Source organism: Dendrobates tinctorius, unplaced genomic scaffold (genome assembly GCF_039654945.1).
Source record: "Dendrobates tinctorius isolate UK_male_01 unplaced genomic scaffold, ASM3965494v1 ptg000446l, whole genome shotgun sequence".
Taxonomy (NCBI): domain Eukaryota; kingdom Metazoa; phylum Chordata; class Amphibia; order Anura; family Dendrobatidae; genus Dendrobates; species Dendrobates tinctorius.
In genome coordinates, this window is record NW_027362108.1 from 2035763 (window position 1) to 2043883 (window position 8121).

An 8121-nucleotide genomic window follows, 5' to 3' on the forward strand; every position below is an offset into this window, starting at 1 on the left:
ACTGCGGCGTGGGAGCGGAGGCCGGGTAAGTATGGCGGAGCGGTGTAACACCTTGTTTTTCTCCAGGTTTGATTTTTTTAATTACTTTTCGCCCCGGTACTAAAAATGTGAGGGCAGATGCCCTCTCTCGCAGTTTTTGCCCCACACAGACCGAGGACTGTGAACCAGTACCGATATTGGCTAATGGAATCGTCGTGTCGGCAGTGTCTTTGGACCTTCTGGAGGAGATCCGTAGGTCTTCAGAGCAAGCCCCTGACGCTACGCCCCCCAAAAAATTGTTTGTTCCAGCTAACCTTCGTCTGCAGGTTCTAAAAGAATCACACGACTCTGTCCTGGCAGGCCATCCCGGTCTCAATAATACCATCAGGCTGGTAACCAGGAACTTTTGGTGGCCGACGGTGGCCAAGGACTGTAAAGACTATGTTTCTGCGTGTGAAGTCTGTGCCCGTGCCAAATCCCTCCATAGCCGCCCTGCCGGCTGGCTTCAGTCCTTGCCCACCCCTGAGAGTCCATGGACCCACATCTCCATGGACTTCATTACAGATTTGCCACCCTCAGATGGGAAAACTTGTATCTGGGTGGTGGTAGACAGGTTCAGCAAGCAGTGTCATGTTATTCCCTTGTCTGGCATGCCTAACTCTGAAACTTTAAGTAAGCTGTTCATTCTGCACATACGGCGTTCTGACAAATATTGTGTCCGACAGGGGTACCCAGTTTGTCTCGAAGTTCTGGAGGGCGTTCTGTAGACGCGTCGGTGTGGAGTTGTCCTTCTCCTCGGCATACCATCCCGAGACCAATGGTCAAACTGAGCGTACTAACCAAGCTCTAGAACAATACCTCCGCTGTTATGTGTCAGGACATCAGTCCGATTGGGTGGAACATCTGCCATTGGCTGAGTTCGCGCTCAATAATCGATATCAGGACTCCATTAAAACTACCCCCTTTTTCTGTAACCTTGGACTACATCCGCGCTTTGAGTCGTTTTCGGCCAGGATGTCGGAGCTCCCTGGGGTTGAGCAAAATATACATCGGCTGAAAACGATTTGGTCTGAGGTTAATTCAAATTTGTAAGGGGCTCAGGTTAGACAGGCTTCGGCCTCAAATAGACGACGATCTAAGGTGCCGCACCTGGGAGGTGGCGATAAGGTTTGGCTCTCTACAAAAAATATCAAGCTTAAGGTACCATCTGCCAAACTGGGTCCCAGGTTCATCGGCCCATACGAAATTATCGAGGTGGTTAACACAGTAGCCTTCCGCTTAAAACTTCCACAGTTTCCACATTCAAATTACCTAACGTATTCCACAGGTCTCTCCGCAAGCCTTATCGTTCTCCCATTCACCCTGTCCAGTCCCCCCCTCCTCCTGTTTCGGTCGGGGGAGCTTTAGAGTATGAAGTCCAGGGTATCCTTGACTCCCGCCTGGTGAGAGGCTCCATACAGTATCTTGTACACTGGAAGGGCTACGGCCCGGAGGAGAGGTCCTGGGTCCCTGCAAGGAACATCCATGCCAAGGCATTAATTAGAAGGTTTCACCTCCTTCACCAGGACAAACCGGGTTTTGAGGGTCCGGAGGCCCCTCTTGGAAGGGGGGGTACTGTCACGTCGCCGCCAGACTTGGGGCCTGCTGTTCCGGTCGCGGCCACTAGGAGGAGCCGGACCGCCACTCCGTCGTCAGACTCAGGGACGGCTGTTAATGCCTCGGCCACTGGGAGGGGCCGTGGTTCCGTCGCATCAGACTCAGGGCCTACTGTCCCGGCTTTAGCCTCTAGGAGGCGCCGGTCTGTCACGTTGCCTTTTAATTCGGGGTCTGCTGTTCTGGGCGTGGTCACTCGCCCGCGAGTTATGGCGCTGACAGAGTAAGGGCACCTGTGCAGGCATCTGGTGGGCGCAGGCTCCGCCCCTCTGTCAGTCATCAGAAGGTTACTGCATCATCATCTGGCCTGGTCCTGGGGGCGGTACTGATGACATCAGCAGTCCGGGAACCTGTGAGGGGTGACCTGATCCCTCAAATACCTTGGGACTGGTCTTGCAAGCCGCCGGATATATTCTTGGTTCCCCTGCGTGTTACTGTGTGAATTGCTATAGTTGAATAACTCTGACCTTGGCCTGGACTTCTGACTCTGCTTCTGCCTAACGTTTTTGTACCCTGCTGCCCGACTGGTTTAGACCCAGATACTACCACGTTTTTGTCCTGTATTAGAACTCCCTCTCTGGCGACCGTCCTGCTCTGGCCACTGCTCCTATTCAGACAGCACCTCCTGGGCTCTGCTATAAATCCAGATCCCTGTATAGGGGTAAAGGGTATCAGTGTTTCTCGGGGTGTTGTCTGGCTGCAGCCCAGACCGCAGACAGACGTTACAGCCGGAGCCTGCAGCTCTTCCTGTCGAGTGATCATGTGGTACTGCTCATTAAGGTAATGAATATGCGCTCCACGCCTAAGGGAGCGGAGAGGCGTGCAAGCATGTGAGTATGGTGTGATGGAAGCTGGTGGCCTCTGTGACCTGCTGCTCCCCCTCCTCTGCTTTCTGGGACCGTGACTCGTGTATAAGCCAAGGGGGGTGTTTTCAGCACAAAAAAAGTGCTGAAAAACTCGGCTTATACACGAGTGTATACGGTAAATATTCTTCTATTTGTCTCATTAATAAGTGACTACCTTTTCTCCCACTTCTTGTTTTTTTTCGAGTCTATCAAATATTTAACCCCTTCCTGCCATCCGACGTACTATCCCGTCCATGGGACCTGGGCCCCTATGCCCATGGACGGGATAGTACGTCTCAGCGATCAGCGGCGCCCATGTGGTGAGCACCGCTGATCGCGGCCGGGTGTCAGCTGATTATCACAGCTGACACCCAGCACAATGTGTCAGGGACGGTCACGGACCGCCCCCGACACGTTAACCCCTTGCACACCGCGATCAAACATGATCGCGGTGTACCGGGAGTTAAAGGGAAGCATCGGCAGGGAGGGGGCTCCCTCCGTGCTTCCCTGAGCCCCCCACAGCAGCGCAATGTGCAGCGCTGCTGCGGGGGGCTCCTTTCCTCCAGGCCCCCGAATCCAAGATGGCGACGGGGGCCTTCGGGGGCCTGCAGGAAGCTGGCTTCCTCAGTGCCTGCAAAGCGCAGGCAAGAGGAAGTCTGCTTCAATGCCTGTGACAGATCGCTGATCTGTCACAGTGATCTGTGATGTGACAGATCAGCGATCTGTCACAGGACAGTGATGTCCCACCTGGGACTGTGTAATAAAGTAAAAAAAAATTAAAAGTGTAAAAATAATTTTAAAAAAATCGCCAAATAAATTAGTAAAAAAAAAAAAAAAATATTCCCCAATAAATTCATTTTTTGAAAAAAATAAATAAAATAAAAGTACACATATTAGGTATCGCCGCGTCCGTAACGACCCGCCCTATAAAACTGTCCTGTTAGTTAACCCCTTTAGCGAACCCCTTAAAAAATAAAAATAAAAAACGAAGCAAAAAATGATTTATCATACCGCCAAACAAAGTGTAATAACGCGCGATCAAAAAGACGCATATAAATATCCATGGTACCGCTGAAAATGGCATCTTGTCCCACAAAAAAGAGCCGCCACACAGCATCATCAGTGAAAAAATAAAAAAGTTATAGCTCGCAGAATAAAGCGATGCAAAAATAATTATTTTTTATAGAAAATAGTTTTCATTGCATAAAACCGACAAAACCTAAAAAAACGACCTAAATGAGGTATCGCTGTAACCGTACTGACCCGAAGAATAAAACCGCTTTATCAATTTTACTGCACGCAGAACGGTGTAAACGCACTCCCCCAAAAGAAATTCATGAAACGCTGGTTTTTGTTCATTCTGCGTCCCAAAAATCGGAATAAAAAGCGATCAAAAAATGTCACGTGCCCGAAAATGGTACCAATAAAAACGTCAACTCGTCCCGCAAAAAATAAGACCTCACATGACTCGGTGGGTCAAAATACGGAAAAATTATAGCTCTCAATATGTGGTGATGCAAAAACTATTTTTAAAATAAAAAGCGTCTTTTAGCGTGCGACAGCTGCCAAATATAAAAACCGCCATAAATAGTAAATCAAACCCCTCGTTATCACCCCCTTAGTTAGGGAAAAATAATAAAATAAAAAAAAATGTATTTATTTCCATTTTTCCGTTAGGGCTAGGGTTAGGTTTAGGGCTTGGGTTAGGGTTAGGGCTGAGATTAGGGTTAGGGGTGTGTTGGGGTTCGGGTTGGAGTTAGAATTGGGGGTTTCCACTGCTTGGGCACATCAGGTGCTCTCCAAATGCAACATTGTGTCTGATCTCAATTCCGGCCAATTCTGAGTTGAAAATGTCATATGGTGCTCCTTCCTTTCCAAGCTCTGCCATGCGCCCAAACAGTGTTTTACCCTCACATGTATCAGCCTACTCAGGAGAAATTGCAAAACAATTTTTGGGGTCCAATTTCTCCTGTTACCCTTAGGAAAATAAAAAATTGGGGGCAAAAATATCATTTTTGTGGAAAAAAATGATTTTTTTATTTTCACGTCCGAGCGTTATAAACTTCTGTGAAGCACTTGGGGGTTCAAAGTGCTCAGCACACATCTAGATAAGTTCCTTAGGGGTTCTCGTTTCCAAAATGGGGTCATTTGTCGGTGTTTCCACTGTTTAGGTACATTAGGGGCTCTCCAAAGGCAACATGACACCCGCAGACCATTCCATCAAAGTCTGCATTCCAAAACGTCACTACTTCCCTTCCGAGCCCTGACGTGTGTCCATACAGTAGTTTTCTCCCACATATGGGGTGTCAGCGTACTCAGGACAAATTGGACAACAACTTTTGGGGTTCAATTTCTCCTGTTACCCTTGGGAAAATAAAACAATTGGGGACTAATTGATCATGTTTGTGGAAAAAAAACGATTTTTTTATTTTCATGCCCTGGCATTATAAACTTCTGTGAAGCCCTTGGGGGTTCAAAGTGCTCACCTCACATCTAGATAAGTTCCTTAGGGGGTCTAGTTTCCAAAATGGTGTTATTTGGGGGGGGTTTCCACTGTTTAGGTACATCAGGGGTTTTCCAATCGCGACATGGTGTCCGATCTCAATTCCAGCCAAAAACGTCAAATGGCGCTGCTTCCCTTCCGAGCTCTGCCATGCGCCCAAATAGTGGTTTACCCCCACATGTGGGGTATCAGCATACTCAGGACAAATTGCACAATAACTTTTAGGGTCCTGATACCCTTGGGAAAATAAAAATTGGGGTGAAAAGATCATTTTTGTGGAAAAAATATGATTTTTTTAATTGTACCGCTGTACGTTATAAACTTCTGTAAAGCCCTTGTGGGTTCAAAGTTCTCACCACATATCTAGATAAGTTCCTTGGGGGGTCTAGTTTCCAAAATGGGGTCACTTGTAGGGGGTTTCCACTGTTTAGGTACATCAGGGACTCTCCAAACGTGACATGGCGTCCGATCTGAATTCCAGCCAATTTTGCATTGAAAAAGTCAAACGGCGCTCCTTCCATTCTGAGCTCTGCCATGCGCCGAAACAGTCGTTCCCCCCCACAAATCGGGTATCAGCGTACTCAGGACAAATTGCACAATAACTTTTGCAGTCCAATCTCTCCTGTTACCCTTGGTAAAATAAAAAAAATTGAACCTGAAGTACTTTTTTTGTGAAAAAAAAGTTAGATGTTCATTTTTTTTTTAAATATTCAAAAAAATTCCTGTGACGCACCTAAAGGGTTAATAAACTTCTTGAATGTGGTTTTGAGCACCTAAGGCCGGTTTCACATTAGCGCTTTTTAAGCGCACGCACGGCCGGGGGTAGCTCCGCCCCCGAGCCGGCTCTCTGCCCGGCGTGCCCGCCCCTTGCTTGTAGCGCCGCCTCCTAGCGGACAGCGGCGCCTGCGATCGGCGCACCCTGTCTTTAGCATAGGGTGCGCAGATCGTGCGCAGGCCGTGCGCTAGTTGCGCTTTGACCTGCGCTGCGCACTTCTGACGGTGCGCCGTGCGCGCCAAAATCCGAAAAGTTCAATTTTGGCGCGCACTGCGCACCGTCAAAAGTGCGCAGCGCAGGTCAAAGCGCAACTAGCGCACGGCCTGCGCACGATTTGCACACCCTATGCTAAAGATAGGGTGCGCCGATCGCAGGCGCCGCTGTCCGCTAGGAGGCGGCGCTACAAGCAAGGGGCGGGCACGCCGGGCAGAGAGCCGGCTCGGGGGCGGAGCTACCCCCGGCCGTGCGTGCGCTTAAAAAGCGCTAATGTGAAACCGGCCTTAAGGGGTGCAGTTTTTAGAATGGTGTCACTTTTGGGTATTTTCTATCAAAAAGACCCCTCAAAGTGGCTTCAAATGTGATGTGCTCCTAAAAATAAAATGGTGTTGTAAAAATGAGAAATCGCTGGTCAACTTTTAACCCTTATAACTTCCTAACAAAAAAAATTTTGGTTCCAAAATTGTGCTGATGTAAAGTAAACATGTGGGAAATGTTAGTTATCAAGTTTTTTGTGTGCCATATCTCCGTGATTTAAGGGCATAAAAATTCAAAGTTGGAAAATTGCGAAATTTTCAAAATTTTTACCAAATTTCCATTTTTTTCACAAATAAACGCAAGTTATTTGAATGAAATTTTACCACTAACATGAAGTACAATATGTCACGACAAAACAATGTCAGAATCACCGGGATCCATGGAAGCGTTCCAGAGTTATGACCTCATAAAGGTACAGTGGTCAGAATTGTAAAAATTGGCCCGGTCATGAACGTGCAAACCACCCTTGGGGGTGAAGGGGTTAAAAACAAAAAATATATTGAAAAAATGTTCAAAAAACCATAAAGAAAATGATGTGTCAGACTTTCTCTTGATGAAATGTATCACTCTGCGGTGGATTAGGCTGTGAAGCTGGTGAAAATACCGGGAGGAGAGGGCTTCAGTGACATGACTACTGAAGACGGAAACACCCTTCAGCAAGTGAAGAAGAGGATGAGGAACAGTTTGAACAACGGGTTTAAGAAGAGGAGGAGGTTGGCCCAACACTTGATCGACTTGTAACCATGGTCATAATGGGCAATGTACTTCATCGATTGGCTGAGGAATAGGACCTCCGTATGGTTCATAAGAAGCAGAACCAGCATCTCTCCATGACTATGTTCATCACTCGAACAAGAGGTTGGTTACGCATTTAGTGGTAGTAAAAGTTACGGATGAGGCTGAAGATACTACTGCCTCACCTGAAGAAGCTCCTGATGAAGTGGTGCCAATAGGAGAGCTGTAATGCTCTTCCATGCTGTGCAGTACAGTACTGTATATTCATCCCATTTTCATCACCTTCAATCATCAGTACTACACAGCTAATTCATCATCTTCATCATGTAGAATTTGTTTATGAACATAAGTAGTGTTTATAAAAAGGTGCAAAAGGTTAATAAGGAACTGGGGCCGATTAATAAGGGACTGGTAATGGTAAATAAGTGTGTGGGAGGGGTTTGTAAATCCTTAAAATATATAAATGCTAAAATAAATGTAAGTTTCTTACTTGGGGGATTTTCAACTATCGTGTTGGAGGTTTAGAATGTAATGCCCGCGATAAGTGGGGGATCATTGTGTAGGATTGCTGTGGATTATATTCACTTTTTGCAGTGGTTTTGAGGCTCTTTTTAAGGCAGATTCCAGGCAGAATTTAAAACCGATTGGGGGCAATATGAAAATAACACCTGACACCAGATAAAAAGGGGAGAAGTTGACTCAATCTTTGCAATGTATGTCTCTGTGCCACACTAAGCATGGAGGACATAAAGAGAAGATGAGAACTGTGAGGACTTGAGAACCAAAATTGTTGAAAGATATCAACAATCTCAAGGTGGGGCGTGGCTATGCCATGATCGGGAGAAGACGCTGGCTAGGAGAGCTCCTCATCATCCTGCTGGATCCTGGACCCTATATAAGATATAGTTTGTGACGCCACCTGTGGTATTCGGCAAGGGATAGCCGACGCTGCTTAAAAAGACCGCTGAGGCTGATGGTGATGCAGCAGAGTTGGTACAGCTCTCCACAGGTAGAGCTAAGTCTCAGGGCAATTATATTATAAAAGATGGTGATGATGGATGTAATGCGGGGCTGAGGTGACGCAGCAAATAGGAGAA